Raw genomic sequence first — 24901 nt, 5'->3', positions numbered from 1 at the left:
CTAAAGAAGTTCTAAATTGGATCACATTTTTTGGTATCACTCCATGTAAGCATTTCAGGAAAAATATATTTGAAGAGCGAGGAATATTTAGGAGTCTAACAGAACTTGCAATTTTTAATACTGCTAAACCAGTGAAACGTAAGTTGAATTATCTCCTATATGTCACACTACTGGGAGTCTTCCAGCCAAAGTATAATCACGCTGCGTTCAATTTTGGAAAGGTGCACATGTTTATCCTAGATGTCTGTGGGAGTAACAGGCATTAACACACACAGGAATTTAATAGGCAATGGAACTTTAAAATGGAAAATAATCTGATAAACCAAAATTAGTTTATTGAGAGGTTTTTTTGACATGAGTTACTGGAAGATTTAATGGTTGGGTAAGAAGATTTTTTTGAGTCATTCACACCCATACACCCCCCCCCAAAAAAACCCCAAATCTAAAAAAAATGAAATCTGTTCTTTGCAGAATTTCTATGAAGTTTCAGTGTCAATTTACTTTCAGCTGTAAAGCAAGAAATAAGCATTGAGAAAAAATAGCAACACAGTCTTAAACTTTTCATCAGGACTATTAAAAACCTTAGCAACTATATTCATATTAATATTTACTTCCTGTCAAATTTAATCATGCTCTGTGAGGAAAAAAAATCATTCTTGCTCCCTGTTTAATTGAAGATCAAACTAATGAAGTCATCTGACATTATTAAGATTTTATACTTAAAACTAACCAAGCATAATATAAAGTGCTTTTCTTTTTAAATGCAAAAGCACCGAGGCAAACATGAGATCTAGCATACTTTTTTTTTTTTTGCCAAGTTTGGGGTTTATTATGATGTAGTGCATCTTGGTATTGCTGACTTTTTCACAGCATGTCAATAGGAATTAAATAATATCCCACTTTGCTGACAATTTGCTGTTACTCTAAAATCAAATTTATATCCACTTTATATTCTAATTTATGGTTTAGTCATCAAAGTGACCATTGAAGTGTAAGGTTCATAAATAACTATTTGGATCAGCCTAGTGGGAAATCTGAAATAGTGACAGATTACTGTCATTTTGTTCATGTCAGTCACTGTACAATTTGCTTGGATGTTATAAAAGTAGCTTTACAAAGCGGAAAAGCGTGGAGGAACATTAATCTCTGCCTTAGTCCTCCTCTGCTTGTTACTGGTTTCGATTTAAAAGTAGTTTGGCTAGAGGAAGGAACAACTCTTAACACTGTTTGTGAAGATTTGTGCCTGTGTGTTTAGTGTGTAAGCAGCAGGTTTTGTGGTGCCCTCCCTGTAGAGAGGGGCGTTGTGAGAAATGCATTGTCACCAGTAAGCTTGCAATAGAAAGTTTTCAAAAATCTTGAGGTCCTTTTGAGGACTGTCCTCACAGCCATTCCTCAGCTTCATTTGTGAGTCTCCATCACTACTGGAGTATGTTAGCAGTAGGAGAATTTGCCTGGAAATGTTACTGCTGTTGCTGAGATTCAGGATTTATAGAAGCCACTTCGGAAAAAAAATGATAATGCGGAGTGTTCTGAGGTAGTTTTCTTCTTGGTGTGCTGCCTCATGAGTTTTGAACTGAAAATATAAGAATGAAATTCAAAAGTTGTATTAGACCCATATGCTCTGATTAAGTCCCTGGTTTAATTAATAGGACATGTCATTCTTCTGTATTCCTTCACAGCACTTGTCGCTTTTAGTCCATAACTAGAAACCACCAGTAATCTTGTTGACCAGCTAAAAAGGATTATTTTGGTTTTCCTGGCAGATCTGAAGGCTTTCATCTCGAATGTACTCATTTAGACATCACACAACTACAGTACTCTTCAGTAAAACAGCTTTGATATTTCACAGCGTTTGTTTGTCCCTTTAAACAATCCAAACTGATGGGAACCAGGGTCTGCACAAACCATTAGTAGAGAGAGAAGGGATACATTGTGAGCAGTTCAACAGGATGTGTACATCTGCTTCCTATATAGCTGGCTGGTCATCAGCGTTTTTGAAGGGAATAGATGAACTTTCATTCCTCAGGCTTGACCTCTCTTACTGTTCCCTTCAGATGTGTTGAAGAATCGTTCTTCTACAGGAACCTGGTTTTGAAGTATGAGAACTCTATTAAAGAGGTTCCACAGATAATGGCAACTATTGAGTACTTGCAGCCTTTTTCATGTTGGAAGCCTAATGTAAATACATTCTAATCCCTGCTGTATTCATTGATTATTGTAACTGTAGCTCCTGTTTGGTTATTTTAATTACATGCTTCATTACTACGGCTTGATAAAAGCCTGGTCATACGTTGTGATTTTGTGTTTATTCTTGTGTTTCTCTGTATTTGCCAATTTTAGTAAAAATGGGTGGTATGGTCTTATTTTGAAATTTGTGTAAAATACACACAATTGAACAGTTCATCTGGGAATTTTTTTAGCAAGGCGAGTTGCCAGTGTAGCTGTGTGCAGCCAAGTACTGCACCTTCTTGAGGCATCTCTAGAAGAGCTCTGTGGAGAAGGACCTGGGGGTCCTGGTTGATGACAGGTTGGCCATGAACCAGCAGTGTGCCCTGGTGGCTAAGAGAGCCAATGGGATCCTGGGGTGCATCAGGAGGAGTGTGGCCAGCAGGTTGAAGGAGGTGATCCTCCCCCTCTACTCTGCCCTGGTCAGGCCCCACCTGGAGTATTGTGTCCAGTTCTGGGCTCCTTGGTATAAAAAGGACAGGGATCTCCTGGAGAGAGTCCAGAGAAGGGCTACAAAGATGATTAAGGGCCTGGAACATCTCCCCTGTGAGGAAAGGCTGAGTAAGTTGGGACTGTTCAGCCTAGAGAAAAGAAGACTAAGGGGGGACCTTATTAATGTTTATAAATATCTGAAGTATGGGATGCAGGGGGAATCAGCCAGCCCCTGTTCAGTGGTCTATGGGGACAGGACAAGGGGCAATGGCTGCAAGTTGGAGCACAGGAAGTTCTGCACCAACATGCGGAAGAACTTTTACACAGTGAGGGTGACAGAGCCCTGGGACAGGCTGCCCAGGGAGGTGGTGGAGTCTCTATCTCTGGAGATATTCCAGACCTGTCTGGACACCTGTCTGTGCAATATGAGCTGGGGAGCTGCTTTGGCAGGGGGGTTGGACCCAATGATCTCTGGAGGTCCCTTCCAACCCCTATGATTCTATGATTTATTAGCAGTATCTCATCTTAGATTCAGGTAACAGTTGAGTGGAAATGGAAATGATACCGAATTAATGTACTAATGCAGCATTCATATTACTATAAAATGGTAATAATATAGCCACAGCATAAGGAAGCATATTTCTACTAACATAGTATAAATATTAAGTATGTTTAGTAAATATTTGCGAGACAAGCAATTTTCATTATAGTTACTCTAAAAACCAAAAGGTAGAAAAGTACCTTAGTTTGCTGCACCTGCTTTGGATTTTAGGGCTCATCCTTTGTGGCTTTATCAGCAAATACTCCCACTATTTTGTATAGTGTAGTTATAGTAATCCTGTGGTTGATTTGCAGCAATAGCAGGTAAATGAGTACAAGGTATATGTAATTTCTGGACTGAAAGCATATTGTTGAGCATTCAGGGGACTGGTACAAACTTACACAGTTGTGAGTGACATTGGAATTGACTGTCTGAAGGAACTTCTCAAACTTCAAGAAATACTCTGTGTATCTGGAGATAACCTGTGTTTATACTGCAAAGAAATGTAGGTTGGATGCCCTTAGTAGGGGAAGGTTCATCATGAAAATTCCTATTAGTACAGTTTCAGGCTGCAAGTAATATTTCAATCCAGTTTTTATGAATGCAAAAGAAAGTTGTAAAATACTGTGTAATGTATTTGATTTTGCTAGCAGCAGTTTTGAAGCCAAGAGGAAAGAACAGCTGGAAAAGCTCTTTAAGTACCCTGGGTACAGGATACAGCAGCCACACTACTGCCTAGGAATGCATATGATATTGGCAAGTCACATTTTCCTGCTGGCAGACAGTTACATTGGAGCTCTAATATGTTTTCCTTTTACCAAGTTTGTCACCGCAAGGAAGTTTTAAAATCACAGATTAATTTACTGCTTCTCTTGAGAAGCTCCTTGAATTTATTTTTTTTAACAACGGCTAATACCTGGTTTTCTACAAAAATTTCTAGACTTATAATTCATGGATAAGAGGAGTGTCCTTGAAAGTTTGATGCTTTCTTACTAGTATTGTATATTTCTATTACAGTTGACACCTAGACATTCCAGCCAGGAGAGCCAACATAATGCACAGAGAGAACTATTCCTCTCTGTCCAGCCATTTACTTTGTTAAAGTCTTTATGTACACTTCATCTACACTTTGAAGCAAGTGTAGATACAGGGAAGGAGTTTTCAAATGCCTCCTTCACAGAAGAGCAGGAGGGGAACGGCAAGATCAAACAGTGGACAAAGATCCTATTAAAACAATTTTATCAAGTTGCTGCATATGACCAGTTCTTGAAGGTAATCAAACACCTATGCACTTCTAAACACTTGTAGTAGCATCTAGAATTTAGCACATGTTTGGTATGAGCCTCTTGCTCCTGGCCTCTTGCAGTACAGGTATTTGGTTTTTCATTGCTTCAGCAGATCATCAGTTCTTACTTGATCAGTTCTCTACATATGTTTATGTAAATTATGCTTTAAGCCTGTGGCAAAGCTAAACACTGAACTGAAATCAGCTGACTTCGGTTTGGATTTTTCTGTGGTTTTGTTTTGTTCTTTTAAATTTACAAAGCTCTTTGGGGTGATATTTTAAGGTATTTTTTCCTGAAGATCATTTAAATCCTGTTTATTATGTTCAGATGGCACTTTTCATGGGATCTGAAAACATAACCCAAGAATTATGCACTTGTATATTATTTTATAACAGTAGCCTACAAGGAAGAAATTGATTAACAAAGCAAGAGAAATCCTTAAGGTATGTGGGGTTTCCGAGCTCTTTGTTTGGAGAGAGAGACATAGATGAAGGTGGAGCAAGGTATAGCATATGATGGATACCTGTCATTTAGTGAACAAGAGAAAGCTTGAAATTGAAATTGGGAGACATGAAATTCAGAGCTATATTCCAGTATGAGCATAAATACGCTTGATGTGCAGTCAGGGGCTGGGAGACACGGACACAATGAAACAATTGTAATAGGAGTGACTTTGAAAAAGGTTTGATAAAATGGAACAGAAACCCAGGTAAGTCAGAACTTGGCCCTTTGCAGGACGTGTGAGCAGTGAGGACCGCTTTGGCCAGCCTTTTCAAATAGATTTTCATCTTGGCATGTAGGATCGCTGTGGAGATATGCAAGACTGTTAACAGATGCCAAAAGCCCAGAGCTGTCCTGGCAGCTTAATTTCTAGTGTCTGAATGCACAGGAAGTAAAACAGACATTTCACCTGTCTTCAGGTGTCATGGCTCTCCAGGTTACACCTGCGGGAGTCACCAGGGTGGTGTTACTCCTTAGCTTTTTGTTTTAACTCCCCTGATGGAGAGCAAGATTGCATTTTCACAAGTGATTTGCTGCTGTTTGCCATGCTGACTAAATTACATGTGGCAGGTTCTGCCTGCAGTATGAAATACCAAAGTGGACCCTGGATTGAAAGTAACCTTTAGGCTACAAGCATGGGCAATTCAGAGGTATAATGAGGCTTTGTCTTTCTGGTCTAAGAGCCTTAGTGTAAAACACAGCATTTGATGTAGGCAGCAACCTTTCCTAGAAAAAACAAAAAAAACCACAAACCAATCCAAAACATAGAGACTACTGAGTGTTGGCAGCTGCTTTTAAAATACTCTAATTATCTGTCATAAATAGTTGTCATTATTTTTGTTGCATGTATTTAATGGCTAATCCGGTGAGGTTGGGACCTTATCATAAACAAGTAGTAGTTACATAATGCTCTCAGAGCTCTGAGCATCCTATATTATGCACAGAGGAGGGCTGTCTGAAGGACAGGAGAAGGACATATTTTCTAGTGAGCAATTTGGCGTGGCAGTGTGTCGCATCCGATCGAGTAAACGTTAGGTATAAACTTCCAAATGGAAAACAGTGAGTTTCAGCATCCTGGCTGGTTAGTAGCTCCTTGAAATGGTTAGCAGCACTGATTGAAGCAGTCTGTGCTGAAGAAAGCTCCAGAGGCAAGGGAAGATCACATTTTAGGGGAAATGTGATCATCTGCCACTTGTCCCCTTGTGCTTTCTGCCTTTCCTGTGTTTGGTGTCTCAGGGGCTTCTGCCTGGTGTATAAATGAGAACAGTTCATACAGGGGTGGCCGTTGCAACAAAATTTCAAGGGAATGTCTTCCACATCAGGTGAGTAACAGCAAGTGTATGTGTGTCCTGGTATAAATATAAAATATTGCCAAGAGAGGGAAGGTAGAAAGCAGTAGTTTTGATCACAGCTCAGACTGCTTCTGCCGCATTTCTAATCTGTGAGCTTGAGTTGATGTCTGCAAGTCTGGTTTGTTGTGGGTCTGAAGATTGAATTTCTCACATATAAGTGTATTAACCTTTGAGCAACTGTCTGTCTTGCTGTGTGGTATCTGCTGCCCCACAGATGTGTGGAGGATCTCTTTTTTTTTTTTGCTGAAGAGGAAAGAGAAGTATGGCAGTTTCCTGTGTTATTTGTGAAAAGTATAACCTTATAAAAGCCTTGCATACGTATGGTAATTTACGTTCATGTTAGAACATAGATCGCTCCAGAGCATCCCTGGTTTTATCCTGGAGTAAACCAGTTTTGAGTACACCTAGACCTTGAGGGGAGGAAAGGGGTTGCTTTTTTAAGGACTTCTGAAGAAGGTGAGAGATCACAGAGCTGTTGTTACAACCACAGTTTGTTTGTTGGGTTTTTTAATCTGTTGTTTTATTTGTGGAGAAAACTTTCCTTCCTGTTCTTGACACTGTCCCCTTTCAGTAAGCAGTACAGGTTCAATGGCACTGCAGATCAGCAGTCACACTTCTCTCCAGGAGGAGTTCTCACACATTTGCCTGGTGCCCCAGATCCCCAGGACTCTGTTCTGCTGCCCTTGAACTGCAGTACGTAATTCAGGATGATGATGTTGGTGTTGATACCCTCACTGTCTGACAAGTCACCTATTCCAGTAGCTGTGGCACAATTTATTTTTTTTTAATTACTTCTCTTCCCCCCAGCCCCCCCATGCTCAGTCATCAGTCTCTCAGCATTACAGTTTTTTCCCTTTACAGCAAATGAAGGGAAAGAGGAGGCACTTTGGCTCCTCTTTATGCACGTGCATCCCTTTCTGGCCTTTCAGGTGGTCATGCTTCTCAACTCAGCATATTGAAAAAGCAGTGTGTAAAATCTTCCCCTGACACTTTAAATCAGATGCCTTTTGTTTGTTTGTTTCCACAGTCAAGTCTAAAGAGGTTTTTTTCTCATCTTCATCTTCAGCATAAGGCCTTCAAAGAGCTCTGTTTCTCCTATTTGCTTCATGAGTGCTTTTTATTTTCCCACCTTATTATCTTCATGCTTCTTTTGTTGGTTCAGTCACTAAAACTCTTGTGTTATCCCAACTGTAAAGGTGCCAGTAATTTTCTTATTTTAAAATTGCTTATCAAAATGAAACCTGTTTATAAACCCCACCAATGTTAACAGTCACTTAAATGTATCTGAAAAAAATATTATTTACAGAGGACCTTGAAAGAGGCTTTTTTTTTCTTCAGATGTGTCTGCATGTGTTGTCATCTCCTGTGAGTCCACTCCTGGGTACCATTGAATACCCCCCTGTAGTTTAGCATAGCACCGAACAGAGTCACTAGGTGACAGTCCTTGTCACTAACACTGTTTGGCTTAGTCTGCAGCCACTAACCCACTGACAGTGGTCTAGTTTTATTTTGACAACAGACATGTGTGGCCTTCACATAAAGCTCTTTCAAACAAAGAAGCTTTAGCATTGATGTGCTATGTTTCAATTTTCTCTTTTTTTGCAGTAATTTGGATTCTGTCAGGTGCCTCTAGGAAGCTGCTTGTATTTGAGGGAAATGTGTTTGATCCATGAGGTTGTGAAGAAGGCGAAGCTTTAGGGAAGGGAGTTGCTAGACTCCAGTATCAGCATGTCTGATCCAGCCCTTGGAAGTTTAAGCAGGGAAAACTGTTTTCTAGATGAGAGTTTAGAGAGAAGTTTAATTAGTGTTTACGCAGTCTCCTTGGTACTGGTGCATTGCTGCTGTCTTTAGCTCTGTACTTTCTGAGGTGAGCCTGGATTGGCTTTTTTTTTTTTTGGCTGTTGAAAGCTATAGCTGCAGTGCCCTTCATCTTGGTGACAGGCATTATGCCAGTACATTAATTCTGAAAGCAAGTAAAAAGAAGAAGAAAAAAGAAGCCCAAACTCTTCCAGTCATACTTAAATCACAAATTGACTGATTCCTGTTGGTATTCTCTCTGGAGTATGTCAAAAGTATGCTTCCCCCCTTTGAGGTATGGACTGTCTGAACGTCCTTCCCAGGCTGGCTGCTTTGCCAGACATGAACCGTTACTAAGCAGAGTTTCAAGTTCACCTTTATAATTTGGTCACCTGTAGAATGTACAGAAGTGTGTACTTTGAAACAGAGATCTGCTGTTTATCCAGTTAACAAGGTCTTGTCCCTCCCCAGGGCAGTTATGAATATTGCAGTATAGTGGCTAAATAATATGCTCGTAGTCTTTCTTCTGTGAGCATCATTCACCTGCTGAGGAATTGCTTTGGTAATTTTTAACCATATTTGCATCTGAGTGTATTGTTAATGAGATCATTATGTGACCTAATCACTTAGCCTTTCACATTAATACAGATCTTGTTTGTAGTTCTGTTGATTTTTGTTGTTGACCCAATGCTTTGGTTATGTGTTCAAATGATCTTAATTTTAACTGAAAATACTTTTTGTCTCACAGCAGTCTGATTTCTATGCACATTTGTCAGTAGTGAATACTTATTGGGGGTGATTACTCTCTAACTGATCATGCCAGTATACCTCTGGGAGGTTAATCAATCTTGTGCTTTTTAATTGACATCAATAATGTGTTTACATTTATCAGCGTTTCTTAATTGTCAAGTTATAACAGTGGAACTTCAATAATAAATCTTGCCAATGGTTAACTTCATACATTAGATTTTTAAGGGTCTCCTTAAGCAATTTGACATGTTGTAAATTGCTTTTAAATGATTTGTATGTATGCTCAAGGGGGAAGAGGAGAAAAAATCTGTATGCAAAGTCGTGCTGCAAAATAATACTGAAGAACTAACCCATTGACAGTAAAATACCCTTACCACATGCATGGTATGCTTTATGGATAAAAAAAGGAAGTAAGTCTTTTCGAAGTGCTAGTTTTATTACTAATAATTTCTCGAGTATGACAGTACACATAGATTTGTTGTGCCATCCCAAGGGACTTGCCAGGGCTGGGACTGTTCTCTCAGCTGTACAAGCAAAGCAGAGGGCAGAGAGAATGACTAGTACTATTGCTCCTTTACAGAAGTAGCAGTGAGTGCTGGGAGATGAAGGCACCCTGATTTTAACTGTACGTTTTGCCACGTGCCTGTCCTTAAGACCTGGAGGTGGAAACAGAAGCAACTTCCACAAAATTCCAAAAATTTAAGCATATATTTAAAGTCTTTGTTGCGTAGGGAACTAAAATATTTGCATAGGTTCCCAAAATATGCTTGCAGCAGGAATTAAAGTATCGTATTCCCAGTCTTGCTGTCTCAGTAGGTATCCCCTCCTCACTCATCTTGCTCTCTTCTCCGTCCCCCTTACATCCAAGTAGTGATAGACTGGAGAAGAAAATCTGCCTAGAATGCTGAGCACATTGTTTCTGCCAGTCTCACCATGTTTTATGGGCTACACTGAAGACTGTATAAGAATTAAAAGCCTTACCTAATGAACAGTGAAGAAAGACTTAATAGTTAATGCTTGTTATTTTCTAGTTGAGAGCCAGTGTGAGCACTAGGATAGGAAAAGAGTAATAGGGAAGCAGCTATTTGTGGGTTTTATGATTTTACTTGTCCTTTTAATTGACATCCTAAAGGTGAACTGCAATTTTTCAAGTACATTTGTATATACATACAAAAATTCAGGCAAGTCATTGATGTTTTTATGTCATATTTGACTTCAACATTATTTTAATATCTTACTGTGCAGGAACTAATTTTACAGTGCTACTTTTTTACTAAACTAGTTCTTATCTGAAATGCTCTAGAATTAAATAGTAAAATTAATGGCATTTTGTATAGAATTAGAGATACAGTCTTTGATTAAATTAAAAATTAGATCAGAAAAGTAAATGCTTATTTAGGGAAAGAATGATAGGCAAGAAGTTGAAAGAGCTGGAGAATAACTGACTAACATTGTTTAATCAGTTGAAACAGTAGGAAAAGAATATTTTTTTATATACCTGATGATAACAAACCCCCTTTATCAAGGGGTGAGTAAAAAATTTACCAGGGTCTCAGTCCAAGGAACCTAAAGGACTAATTTAAACGTCCTAATCTTGATGCAGGTAGCACAAGTTTTCTGCCACTGGAGCAATTCAAGATCAGACCTGTACATTCAGTGTTCCTCTTGCCTTTCTTTCCCTCCATTCAGCTCTATCCTCACAAAGTGCTCTAGCTTAGTGCTCTAAAATAACATATGTCTTTGTAGTTCAAGTAAGATAGTTGAAAGCTATTGTTAATAGATTGAGAGTTTTTATTTCACTACTTCGAATTTATATGAAAGAAAACCAGCTGGCAAACAAGTGAGTTAAATACAACTATAAAGTCTGATGCCATCCTACCCAGTGTCATGATTGAAGCTTCTGCAGTTCCTATCCTACTGCCTGAAGAAATCAAGTGTTGCCCAGGTCCAAAAAAAAAAACCCAACAAATCACTCAAACTCATATAAAAAGCCCACAAACAAACAAAACCCCAAACCCCTAACTAAGATGACTGTACTCTAACATCAAGACTAGTTCTTATATGAAAAGGCAAATTAAAATATTAAATGTTTTGGTTTTAGTCATGCAGCCACTTTGACTTCTTCCAAAGGTTAAAAGTAATAGATTAAGCCTCTCCCTCCTTTTTGAATAAGAGGAGACTGAGAAGACACAGCTATCTAAGGAACAAAATTACAGTGATTACCAAATCAAATTGCATTAAAGCAAGAATGTGCAATGAATCTCTTTATGAAGGGTAAAGCAATTCGAGGACAAAACCATGAACGCTTTCTATAGCATGGCAGATTAAGTACATTCATGTTGCATGTAGAGGGCTTTGTAGTAGGGTGCTTGTGTGAATAAGTTATGTTTTGTTACAAAAACAGGCATCCTGGGGTGCATCTGATTGGGCATGCCAGCCCAGACACTGCTGTGCAGGTTCGGAGCTAGAAGGGTTAACTTGGGCGGGCACATGAGTGTGTGAATGGCTTTTAAGAAGTGGTGACCTTTCAGTGGCATTCAAATTGTATTTGCCCTTTTGGATTCAAACCTGCTAAGATACCTGAGACATATGTGAACCTAAACGTAGTTTAACTGTTAGCATGAAGAATGTAAAATCTTGTGTGAGTTAAGTTCAGAGAAGGTTGTTTTCATGCACTGTCCTTCAAGGACACATTTAATACCAGCATAGCCTGATCAGAAGGTTAAACTAGTTCAGTTGCCGGGTTTTCCACTACTTTTGGGTAGACTGAAAATGCTGGTACCAGGTCATCAAATTGGATGTATTTTGAAACCTAAGTGAGTCTGGTGCAGGGAATTTGTCTTTTTAACCTTCTCCCTTTCCTCAGACATCCTACAAGCGGTGAATACTGAAGCTACTGTGAAAGTAAGGTATGTAATGGATATCCATGATGTGTATTCTCATCAGCTGAAAAGACAGGATGGCTCTTCTGCTCAGGGTACCTGAGCAGATTGATAGCAAGGCTCCAGTGTTATGTTCACACATTTATGCTGACTCATATGGGTGCTTAAGAGCTCAAGGTACTCTGGAAATCACTAGAATGTAAGCTCCCAAGTTACATAAGCATTTGAGAACATGGGCGTTTCCCTTCTAATACAGCTTCGTACTTGGAAAACATCAATACCGTGTAAAAGTAGGACTTGTAGTCTCTTTCATCTTTTGGTAAAGTACAGGCCATCTCTGTTTCTCTTTCTTTCCTGAGTCTTCAGCTAATTTCACATAGCTATCCTGAAAAACTGTTGGGAATACTTGCTTCAGGGAGTAATTCATGAGCTCCACAGTGTACTTTGTGTTTTTCCCAGTGTGTGTATCTTGGTGTTGTAAAGCTGAAAGCTCTGGGTAGGGAAATGATGGGTCTTGAAGTACCCAGTAACCATTGGCACCGTTGTGCTTGCTGAAATACAGTCTTTGAAGCTCAGCTGACCAGACTTCAGCGATGGTAGTTCCAGTTTCAAAGGTTTGAGGTCATTTAGAGTTAAGAATTTGTTTATTAAAAACACTACACAGCTTTTACCATTCTGTGCAAGTCTGTAGTCAGTTCATGCATGACCCCACTGTCATGGCCACAGTTCAGCTGGAAGCAGTGGCAGGTAATTCAGTGTAGATAAGGTTATATTTTTTTTGTATATCCACATAAGGTGGTAAAATTTTTGTCAGTGCTGCTTGATTTTGGTTTTCATTTTCAGCTTTTCATTTGAAGTAAGATTGGAGTTCTTTATTTGGCTTGCTAGCTAAGGCTTTTCAAAATGTAAATAGCAGCCTTGTACCTCTAATACAGAGTGCTGCAAAACTGAGAGAAGGAGACTCTGACCTACTCTTACAAAAGAAAACAAAACTGAGAAAGGGTGGAACATAGGAACAGAGAGATCCAAGGTTTCCTACTGTATAGTAATGGATATGACCTTTAATATTGAGGCTTTTGGATCAAATTTAAGTTGGCATTAAAATTTTCTAATAAATTCCCTGCTGAATCTCAGAGTTTTTTTCCTTAGATTTAATTCAATAAGGTCACAATAAAGCAAGTGCTGTCTGTGCTATTGTAATTGCTCTCAGCAGGCTGATAATATTATTGCAGAGAAGTGCCAGCTACTGTGCTTTTATTCCTTTCTTCAAGCATACTTCCTACATGCTTGCTCCCCTTGCTCTCAGGTCTACCCTAAGAAGGAAGTGAAGCTGTTTTAAATGTCATTTGCTTCTCATTTTAGCATGTTTTGTGGTAATGCTTTCCTGAGTCCCTTCAACAAAAGGAGTAAAAGCAAAGCCTATCTTATTGCAGAATAATTGGGGGACTTGCATTTCCTTTCCTTAATTCTCATCCAACCTTTATGTATTAGATTCAGCCACTAAGTTCTTAACAGTTGATATTCCTGAGCGATGCTTAGTTCGTGTTTGGCATGGTGTTTTCAGAGTTAGGGTCTAGGCAGATGTGCAGCTAAAGAAGGTTCTCTTAAGTGTGTGGGGAGAGACACTGAATGCCCAGTGTCCAATGTTTTATTGAAAAAAAAATTTAAAATGACAAATTGCAGCTCAGTAGTGAGGAATGTGTATTTGGGGTTGTGCCCTTGTGGATTAACACCACATCTTCTTTTGCAACATGACTTTCAGAACAGCCTTGTTGATGTGCTGTTTCTTGTGTGAATGCAGATTTATGCTTGGTGTGCTACTGGTGGGTCTGTTACTGGTGTCGTCAGAGTAGACCAGTACAGTAAATAAATGCAGATGCAGAGTGCTATGATCATGGTTCTCCATCCAGTTCCCTCTGACTGAGAGACTCAGTGCAGCTCCAATATCAACTCTGCATGAGCTGCACTAGATGTACACGAAGCTTCTGCTGTATTGCAGATGCTCTGGAGCTTTACTCTGTTCCAGTGCACTCTGAATCAGTCCATGGCAAATGGGGGGGCTGTGTTCCACCCCTGGGACAGTCAATTCCAGGTGCACTGGATCCACACCCCTCCATGTGAAAACAAACTGTGGTCTGGACTCAGCTGCCAAAGGTATTAAGAAAAACACATTTGCAGTATCAGTTGTGGTGTATTACTTGGGTGCCTTTGATCTAGTTTCTACTGAAGTTCCAGCGTGTCCAGCACAGCAGCATTCATGGGTGGCATGGCTTCATCCAGGCCACAGTAGTCTACTGTCAGCCTCCACTCTCTGTTAGACTTTTGCACTGGCCATGTGGGACTGTTAAAGGGGGAGTGGGTTCTGCTGATCGCTCCCTGACTGTCCAGTTGGCAGATCAGCGTATGGATGGAATCAGGGAGTCTCAGTGTGACGTTGTTGCTGGTGCACTATTGTGATAGTGATTGGTGCTGCTGTTACTCAACACTGAGCAGACCTCAAGGAGAGGAGTTCTCCAAGAGACTGGGTAAAATAGACAGCTGTTTAATTTCCTCTGACTCCAAGGCAGCTATGCCAAAAGCCCACCAGCAAGTACCATTTTGGGTCTTTGAAATATGCTCTCTGGAGGTAGACTGTGCTGAGAATGCAGAGAATGTCTGGGCCAGTCGCAGTAGAGTACTTCTGCCACTCCTTGCCAGTTCAGAGACAACTCTGCTTCCAGTACAGTTAGCTCTTGGCATCTTATGTCGCTCCAGAAATACAGATGTGTTCTGTCCCTTCATGAGGCTTGATGGCATTAGGGTACACTTGTGCCCTGGTATCCACTAGAGCCTTGTACTCCTGTCAGTCTGACAGGCCAGGTCATCAGATCCACGCAATCCAGTAAACCTGGTGTCCCCCTCTCCCCTGGTTGGAGGCAGGGTCCCACTAACCCTGCTCATTGTATATGCTACTCATTCTAAGTAGGATCAGACCTTCCACTCTGGGGAACTACCAGCTGGAAACTGAAACTGTTTTTCCTAGAAGAATCCACATTTGTGATTTTTTTTTTTTTTTCTTCTTTGTAACTCACATAATCATGCTTCTGGGATCAAGGGATGTTCTCTATCCTCGTGTTCTCTCCATGGTCACATAGTTCAAACCACAGGGTGCCTCTCATGTACCCTCTATATCCTCTCACTTGAGGAAAACCTACTCCTAACAGCTGAGATAGTGTTCCATACAGGTGGGAAATAGGACAAATTCTCTTCAAGTTGCTTGACCTTGTGGGATAGTTGCTCCACAGCTGAGATGAAGGAGGAAGAGAGAGGCTTTCTTCATATTGCTACGGTGAGTCATCCATTTCATTCACCATTGAGAACTCATCTTTCGAGTCCATCACTGCCAGTGAGTTGGAGTACAATGATGGTGTGCTCCATACAAACTTCTACTGCATGGATTGGGTACATTGGACTTCATCAGAATCTGTGGGTAACTGCATGTTGTCTGGGTCATAATAAACCATTCCTCATACAGCTAATTCCCTCAGATATTGGATACCTCACCCTATGGTGGTCCACTTGCTTGGATGACATAGATCATCTTCACTGGAGGGATACCATTCCCTCATGCCTGACAAAAGTTGTTTTCAGAGGCAGTTGGCTTGTGGGGGTTTTTTCCAGTCTCCTTGTCAGTGCTCCTTTCCTAGACAGGGATCCCAGCTGCTTGGCTTCCCCAGCCACCAGTTCCTCAGCCAGGTAACAATGTTCTTGCCTGCATGGTGGCCGAATTTTTTTCATGTATCTCGCAGCACATTTGGGCAGGGATAGAGTCAGAACCTCTGGTTCTGCCTCTTGCTTCTAATCATCCTGGTGATCATCCTGGCTTTTTGTCATCCCTTAGTAAGAGAACTGATTTTTTTTTTTTGTATATTTCTTCTGTACAGGGGTGACTGATAGTGGCACAGGTTGAGGGTTTTTTGTTCAGCCATAGTGCCTGATGGCCTGTTTTCCCTCTCCTCCCCCTGATAGTACTGCCTGCTATCGGCAGTGTTTGGTAGGTAGTGGCCAGGGCCCAGCACAATATAGTAAGTTGTGCCTTTTTGGAATAGCTACAGTAGGACTGAAGTTCCAAACCATTGGAGGTGAGAAGTTCTCTAGATGGTTGTCCATATTGTCTCACATGCTGTGCTGCTGTGACTGTTCAGGCTTGAAGCAGATCTCTCTGTGGTCTTCTTAAAGAAACTTTCTGTAACCCTAAATGGGACTTGAAACACATTCAGGAGACATAGCAATTAGCATGATGGCTTGAACGTTCCATGGGTATTCAGAATTCTCAAGAGATGCTGTAACCAGCCTGAAGGAAGAAGGAGAGGTAAAAGAGCAGGAGAAAGTATCCCCCTCATCTTCTGAGAGATGCTGTCCAAGGTATGGACATGACAGCAAGGCCCCATACAAATACCACCTTAATATCATGACTAGTGATGTTATATCACAGGCTAATATCACACAGTATGACAAAATGAGAATACTGACACACACACACACCCCTCAAACATCGTAAGCAGCACCACAGGGTTTACATGCAGCAAGTGAGTGTTTACATTGCGACAGGCATGTGAACAAACAAAACAGCACTGTGACCAGAGACTGTTTATAAAATAAATCCTTATAACAACTTTAACACAGATCGAGTCAGATCTGTCATTATGTCAACTCATCAAATCCCATGTTGGGCACCAAAACAGCCTGTCATGATGTAGCCCAGCTGCAGCTGAGCGCCAAACAGCCACTCACAACCCTTGGCAGGATGGGGAGGAGAACAGAGAGACAAAAGCAGATGTGAGGGTTGGGATAAGAGCAGTTTGCTGGGACAGCACAGTGAGAAGGAAACAACAACAACAGGACTTAAAATATACAAAATGGGTGATATACAATGCAGTTTCTCTCCTGATGATGCGATCCAATGATCAGGTGCTCAGACCCATCCCAGAGCCTCTGCTGCTCCTCAACTAGCCCACTTCTATGCTGGCATGAAGTCACATGGTATGGAATAACCCTTTGGCTAGTTTGATTCACCTGTCCTGGCTGTATCCCCTCCCAACATCCGGTGAAAATTATCCTAGCCATAAGCCAGGACAGATGAGGGCTGCCCCACAGCCTGCAGGCAGTTCTGATGTTACATAGTGTTACTTGTGTACCTCTGCTAAGTCTGCTTCAGTAATTAAAAAACAGATGATGAACTTCAGTCATTACATTTCATCCACTTTCTTATTGCTTATATGTTTAATTTTTTTTTAATTGCCCTTGATCTCCTCTCAGCTATGCATCATAGGATGCTGGAAGAATGCATGCTGTAGTGCCAGCACACTGGATGAACTTCAGCGATAAAACCCATCATTTCTGCAGTGTGTAGAGTTTCTCCTAGCTAACTTGCAGGCATATGGAGGGAGATTACTCCTAATCAATAGCTGCTTATTGCTTTTTACTTGTGAAATGTGTAATTTAATTTACATTTCCTGCTGCTTCCAAAGGGAGCTAATTTCCAGCACCAGAAGTCCAACACAGCTGTTTCAAAGCAGAAAGGTCCTGGGATGAAATGATGTTACTGACCTGGAACACTTCAAAAACCTTGGTTCCAAAGACTGGTTTGAGCTTGTAGTTTCTGAGTTGGGTTAACATTGCTCTGAATCATTGTGAGACATGGTCACATTGTTGCTTTCTAAATTAAATAATGAAGCATTTGTGTGTGTGTTCCTACTATAATTAGTAGCTACGCTGTGCTTTGAAAAGATCAGAATCTAAATTATATGGTGGTAGGATCTGGAATTTGTTTTCCAAATTTGGCGTTCAATTGTAGAGACACAAGTCTTCAAAAAATCCAGGTTTGATTTATAATACGTTGCGTATTAACTGTAGAAACATGAGTGAAAAATCTGATAGCCCTTAGGGAAGCACTAATAACCTGGCTTGAGTTACTTAGAGAAAAGTTCCTATGGTTGAGAGAGCCTTTCCCTTACTACTTCTGTAGATCTCAGCTGTGTAGGAGTGGTAAGTTTCTTTGAAGGATTTTGGTAAAGCAGAAAAACCAAAACCTGGAATTGTTGCCAATTCTTGTCAGTTTATGTGTATGAATTGTTACTGGCCTGAAGCTTGTGAAGAACAGTGCAAATTGTAATAGCCTTTGTGAATCAGTCTGCTTTTAGATCTGTTAAATTACATATATTTAACCCTTATTAACCCAGATATAACATTTTAAATCCCTGCCACATTTGCAAATAGCTCCAATTCCACAGTTAGATCAAGCTACACAGCATAGGATATGGGATATCTCAATGCTAGGTATGGATGTAATAGTTATGTAAACGCACTGACATTAACATTTGGGGGGGGGGGGGGGGGGTGAATATGGAGACAGAAATTTTGGTTTTCTTGGTTTGTTTTTTTTTTTTTTTTAATTTCTAGGCAGAATGTCCCTCACTGCAGTAAGTAATAGATTTTTTTTTCCTTGAATAGAAAGTAGGAGTTGAGTAGGTTTGAGTACGGTATTAGAAAGACTTGGTGTTTCAACCTGACATTTTTACCTGTTGTATTGTTATACTTATTTATAAATGTTCCTCTCTTCACTGTTCTCTGACTTAAGAATGCTGTTAAATAGCTTACTACTGTGAACTGATGGGGTTATAATGCTTTTGTAGTAAAAAAACATTAAATACTTCCCAGTCCTATTTAAATTTTTTTGAAGAACTAAGACCTTGATCTCCTGATTTAACACAAAGACATATCTGCAGAGTAATACTGGGGGCATTTCAGGTTTCTGTTTTCTTTATAATAGTACTGAACAAGTGAGGCAGTTGGTAGAAATCATTTTCAGGGGAATAATATAAATTCAATGTCAGAGAAATCCATGTAAGCAATAGCTAGTATGGAAATAATGGTGTATTAAAAAAATCAATTGCAGTTATTTGTTGTTTGGTTTTGGGCAGATATGGATTTGGGCAGGGTTTGGGGCAGATATGGAAAGACTTCAAGTCCTGCATAATATGGTCAGCTAGACTTACCTTAGTTTTCTTGTCGTGATTGTTAATCCCAAGATCAGTCAGAAAGTCACAAGCAAACAAAGCTGTAAACATTTTATCTGCTTATTGTGCGCTCAGTGCTTGTCAGGAAGAAGACTGCTTGCAGAGGTTTCACCTCCCCTGGAGTTGCTCTTGGCAATTCTGCTCAGATCTGAAATGCCTCTGAGTAGTCTGCCCTTGTTTTGGTACAGTGCTGTGCTCTCCTTTCTTTTGGGTGTTCCGTGTATCTGCTCATCCACCTCTAGGTGATTTTAAACCTGAATCTTAAACCTTTTTATCTTCCATTCCAAGCTTTAAAAGAAAAGAGACAAAAAGTGAAAGAGCAGCTTGTGGTCAAAATACATTTTCTGAGTCATGAAGTATGAAGCCACATTTGCCCTGATCCAACTGACTGTTCTGCCAGTCTCTCTCTCTGGGTCACATTTGTATTGGTTTCAGATCAAGTTAGGTAATAATACACTTTAAGTGCCAGAAAACCTGAGAAGAGGAGAAGGAGTTGATAACATTTCTTGCATTAATGTTCCTCTTCTCTATTATCACATTTAGAAGACTGTGACTAAAATGATGCTGAATTGCTGTTTCCAGTATCCCATTGAGAAAAACTTGCCATTAGTAAAAATCTGTGCTGTAGTATGTTGATATATGGGGCCATTTTTAGAAGCATGTTTACTGTGAAAATTTTCCACTTGATTTTAGCTGAGGTTCAGGTTTTGGAAGTATTGACCTGTTTAAAAATTCACCAGTGTCATTTATCTGTGGTTGTGGAAGTATCTGGAGATTTTGTCATGGCAGGAATGGAAAAATCACTTTTCAAATATTTGTTTGGATTGTGATATTATATATTTAAAATTAGGCATTTTGTTGCTATTGTAGTAAGTAGAAAAATGAGCTAAACGTCTGGTTTCTAGGAACCTTTAGTCTGCTCTTGCTAGCAGAATGTCCTGTAGGTATCAGCACACTGTTGTTTGGGCTTGTTTCTACCATTTGGTACTAACTGAACTAAAATGTAAGAAGCTGACAGTTACCTAGCAGAAAGTAAGACTACCAAGATAGGCAGCAAACCCATCCTAAGTTTAGTGACTCTGAATGATACTGAAGTTAGGAGGCTCAATGCAGTTCAGGCACTGCTCAGCCCACCTTGATGATGTTTCTGCTTCCAGGAGGCTGCACTACTGTACTGGTACTGCACCAGCCCTTTCCAGCACTTATCTGGAGGGGAGAAGAGTCAAGGGGTTACTTCACAGTTGGGAGCCAGTGAGGGTCTCTGAATCCCAGGGCTTGGGCATGGGATGCAGAAATCCTGTACCATGCACAGGTGGGAAGGATGAAGGAGATGCGAGTCCCACCTTGTATTTTGCAGATGGAATTCTCTTCCTTACTCCCTGTGAGATGAACTTCTGGTTCCCACAGGGATCATGTTAGAGGTAGGAAGAAAATCCCCCACGCCCCATGACAGCTCCATCTTGCAGCCTCCTTGAGACCTAGAACTATAATCAAAAATACTGAATAGTCTTGCAGTGTTTAGTGTTTCTTGATAGGTTTGGGGGGGGTGGTTGTAAGAGTTTTTTGCAGAATATTATTTTCTATCTGAAATATGTGGGAGGGTTTTTTTGTTGTTGTTTTCCGTATTTTGTGAGTTTGGAGGGGGGGGGGGTGTTAAGATCTTTACAAATTATTAGTGCTAGTATTTGATTGTTTTAGCCATTACCTAAACTCAGACTTTCTTTTCATCAGAAGTCTTTTGGAAGGCAATGGACAAGGTGTGTAACCCTTCCCCCCCAGAAGCATTCTGAGAGTTATGTGTTTGCTGTGTAGCCCTTTCTCATGGGAACACATTTCTTTCCAAGTTGTCTTTGAGCACTTACTAGACGGCAGTAAAAAGTTGCTGTTCCAACATGTCTCTTCATAAACAATTTGAGATTTTTGGGCATAGTCTTTTGATTTGAAATATTGAAACCCACGTGTAAGGACCATGCTCCTGTGACACAACTTCAAATTGATTATAGATGTCTCTACAGTAACCTGTACTAAATGGTAACCATGAAGAAGAGGGCAAGGCCATGACTAAAGAACAGGGCACTGGAAACAAGGTCTCTCCTGAAACAAAAGAAAAATATTTTATTAGTATCAATGAAACTTGTATGAGGATAAGATAATATCATCTGTTTGCTGGGTGGGAAAATGGTTATTTATTCATGGGGGATTTTTTTTGTTTGCTTTGTTTTTTAATTTAAGAAACTTACAAAAGCTGTGGGATAATCAAGTGTTTAGTTCCCAGGAACAGAAGTTTAGAAAAATCACCTGTAATTCTGGTTCTGCCACAAACTTTGGTGATATAGAGCATTGTTTATCCTTTCTATCTTTACCTGTTGTCTTGGATTCTTTTTTTTTTTAAACAGGTAATTTCTTCAGTTTATATATATGACAAAGATGTTTTAAGGCTTGCATAATATGAAGACCTTTTTTGGGTTTCAGTGCTGTCAGTATATATTTCTTTCAGGAAATGTCTTTTTAGACTTTCAGCTTTGCTTTAGAAAGCTTGCAGTGCTTTGAATTTAAAGTTCACGTGAGTTTTGAATTTATCTCTAGGGTCCTAAAGAGATCGTTGTAGTTCACGTGTAACCTGAGAAATTCAAGTTTACTTTGTCCTTCTTCAGTTTGGAGTTCCATTAAGCTTCTGGGGATAGAAACCTTAAGAAGATGACAACACCTAGCAAATTATTCTAAAAACTTGTGAGCAATGGTAATAAATTCCCTGATTATCACCAAAAAAGCAAAAAACTTTTGGTCAGACATTACAGAGGCCCAATGGGGATTTTCTGGTTGTTTAATTCTGAGTAATATTTTATGCTTATTTCTGTTGTGAATTTGTGGTATGTGAACCTAAAGTTCAGTCTCTGTTATTTCACTGGCACCTGTCTTTGCAAAACTGGACTTCATGCAGGAGACAAGAGATGTTAACTGGAATACTGTGTAGTGTCAGCACCACTGCACAGATTGTGTCAGGCTACAGATGTTACTCACTTTCTTATTGATGTCATGTGCAAAGGTGGCTTTTTGGGTGACCTCGGTCAGAAGGTGGCTGAATTTTTTTCTCCATATGGTGTTCTGTACCCGAGGTTCCTTTACATGTCGTTAAAAAGGCTGTAGACTTGAGTACTGGGTATCTGTCTAACCTGGTTGTTGAGTACAAGAAATGTACATCTGCAGAAAATTGTAGTTGCTTTTTTCCACTACTACTGCTTTTGTTGTAATAAGAGGATCTTAGAGTGCTCACTGTTATTTATATATTGCAGTAAACCTCTTTGTATTGTTTGTATCCAAAGGGTGACTTCTATTTTTCTAAACAAAATCTGATGTGTAAAAATTGCACACTACAATTCAGTCTTACGGAATGTGTTAGGGGGTTTGGTTTTCTCTCTTGTTAGGGTGGGCTTTTTTTGTCCTTCCCCTTATAAGTCATATTTTCATTAATGTTATGTCTCATGCTGTGTCAAGACACCTGCACTGCTGATACATTCTCTAAATCTAGGGTGGTTATTATTCTTACTCTGAGCCTGACTGAACATTTAAACAGTGTTATAAAGCTACAGTAAATTTTGTGTAGTTTTAGAAACAATTATTTTGGTTAATGGCTGTAATTTTCTGTGTCTGGCTGTGGATTTTCTCCAACTTTCTTACCTCTTTTCCCGCCCCAGAATGTGGTTTTAATAGATTTGGAAAGTGGTGTACATATTGGAGGTATCTTTATTTATTGACAGAAATCACGTTTAGGTAAAATATGTAGGAAAAACTAGTGGATCTCTTTTGAAGATATAGAGAAAAGTTATGTGGACTGTCAGAAACACCTGTAAAAAAGTGGCAGAAAGACTGTCTATTTCATTGAAGGAAGACTTAAAAGATTGGCACAGAAAAAATAATATACTCTGGGTCTTTTTTTTTCCTTTAGAGAAGCAAAAAACCTTTGTAATTTTCTTTTAGGCTACTTGACATTCTTCGTTGTCAAAAGACTGACTCTTTGCTCTCCTATGACATCCCAATATTTAGCATACTAGTGAGACTCTGAATTCTTGTAGACCAAATTATGGGAAGTCAGGTAAGTGGCATTTTTCTTTATTATATTGCACAGTTTTTAAGTTGTACACAGTCAGTATGCAGATACATTGCAAAGCTTACATAGGAGAAATGCGCAATATAATAACATTAAAAAGCCACTTACCCACTTCACTGTGTGTGCAGCCAATTCCATATCCCAGTGTTTCTTGTATGGTGGGCAGGAAATCCCCTGTGTGGTGCTCACCAGGGTGGGCAGCTGGTTATGGCTACAAAGGACAGCTGACAGAGGGTTACAGTGATTGCCAACATATCCTTAACTGTTAGTGCTAACAGTTTTCTACTACCATATTAACAAGCATCAGCAGTGACTCAGTTTACAGAACTAAAACCTTCTCTTAGCAGTACTGCATTAAGGACTTTATTTTTATTTTTTTTTCTTTTACCTGTGCACTCAGTTCTTTTAGGCATTAATTGATGACATCGAAATTTTACAACATTAAATAGTATAGATAAAATTAATGTTATGGTACAGAATCATGACAGAACTGGAGCAGGAGTAATGTTGCATATACATTGTTACGTGTACAAATTCCAAGTGCTCATATTGTTTCAAAAGCAAATTTGAAAGATTTAAGTTATGGAAACCAGAAAAACGGTGTTTAATTTGATCATAGCATATTCTTGTCAAACCTGTAACTTTTATTTTTCTCTCTTAAAAGTAATCATATGACTGCTCTGTCTGGTATATGGGCTACAGATTACTTTTGGTGTAGAAAGTCACATTTAAATAGCATTTCTCAAAGATCCAGATCAGCTTTTGATTTTAAGCATATTTGGTTTAACCTTTTTATTTATGGGTCTGCACTGTATTCCCCACTGGATCAAGGAAGGATCTCACTCTAATGTTGTGGGAGAAAATACTGATTCGGGGATAGATAAACACTAGAATTTCAATCAGCATCATGAATTTTTCTGAAAACCTTTGCAGGGTGAGAATGGGACTTTGACTAAAACATGTCCTTAGTCTCAGCTGTTTTAGAATCCAGCTCTTGCCATAAGAAACCCAAAGTAAAGCTGTAGGCATTAAACAGCAGTGGATCCATAAGGTTACACCTAAAGCCAAAGTTTTAATCATAAGTTGTTTCCACAGAGCTCTCCTTGATGTTTTTTTGGTAGCTTGTTTAGTTGGGTTTTTTCCAATGGATGTAGAAGTTAGGATGTACTTGTAAAGTTTGGTTTGTGGAAAGCTGTGTATGTTTCATCCCAGTTGCAGGAACAGCTTTGACAAGGCAAGAAATGTGTTTTAATATCACCTTCAATGCCACCCTTGCCTGTCATTGTGAGAAAGATGCCTGTTTGGTGACTGCTTTTCCCCAGCCCAAGCCAGCTGCCTCCAGCTAGACCTTTCTTTGGGGAGATCAGTCACAAAATTGCATATATATCTCCGGGGAAAGTCTGTGTGTGTGAGCAGTAAGCACAAACACCAGTGGAAATTCCCTATTTCAAACCTTTCAGTCACTTTGAAAGATGTCCTAGTGATCCTGGTAATATTTGGCAACCATAAATAAAGAGCATATAACTATATTTATAACTTGAATAAGCACAATGCATTTTTTACTAATTTTTAGGCATGAAAACAAATCTCTTCTCTCATATGTAGGATTGGTACTCTGGATAAGGTTATAAGTATGTTGTCCTGAGAATGTAGGTAATTTATGATACAGCCAGAGGTGTAATTGTTCTGTGAATAAAGAGAGGCTTTTAGCTTCCAGGGATATAAAGTATTTTTCATGAATATTAAGCAAACTTTAATGATTGAAGAAAAGAGCAAAGTGGAGGACAGTCGTTTATATCCTGTCTAAACTGGCCTACGGCCACATTGAAGTTTGTAACAGATACAGAGTGTAGCTAAAGTAACAGTGAGGATTTCTTCCTCTCTTTCTGTACCGTTTTTACCGCCTTTTAAACAGATGTATGGTGAAAAGGATGGAGGCTATCTGCTTATTTACTATAATTTACAGGA

General features: G+C 39.6%; 1 protein-coding gene across 2 annotated transcripts in view; it reads left to right on the top strand.

The window, feature by feature from the left end:
- Window positions 1–24901, top strand: part of LYRM4 (LYR motif containing 4) — a 90130-nt gene that overhangs the window by 22485 nt on the left and 42744 nt on the right. Inside the window, exon 3 of one of the 2 annotated variants that reach the window (XR_014618179.1) lies at window positions 22804–22918. The exons of the other annotated variant lie outside the window; for it this stretch is intronic. The gene's annotated coding sequence lies outside the window, so the exon portion shown is untranslated. The remainder of the gene's footprint in view (window positions 1–22803; window positions 22919–24901) is intronic. 2 annotated transcript variants of the gene reach the window in all.

The sequence above is a fragment of the Gallinula chloropus genome, assembly GCF_964237585.1.
Source record: "Gallinula chloropus genome assembly, chromosome: 2".
NCBI classification, from domain to species: Eukaryota; Metazoa; Chordata; class Aves; order Gruiformes; family Rallidae; genus Gallinula; species Gallinula chloropus.
Note: the sequence above shows the minus strand (reverse complement) of the source record. Positions and strands in the feature narration are given on the sequence as shown.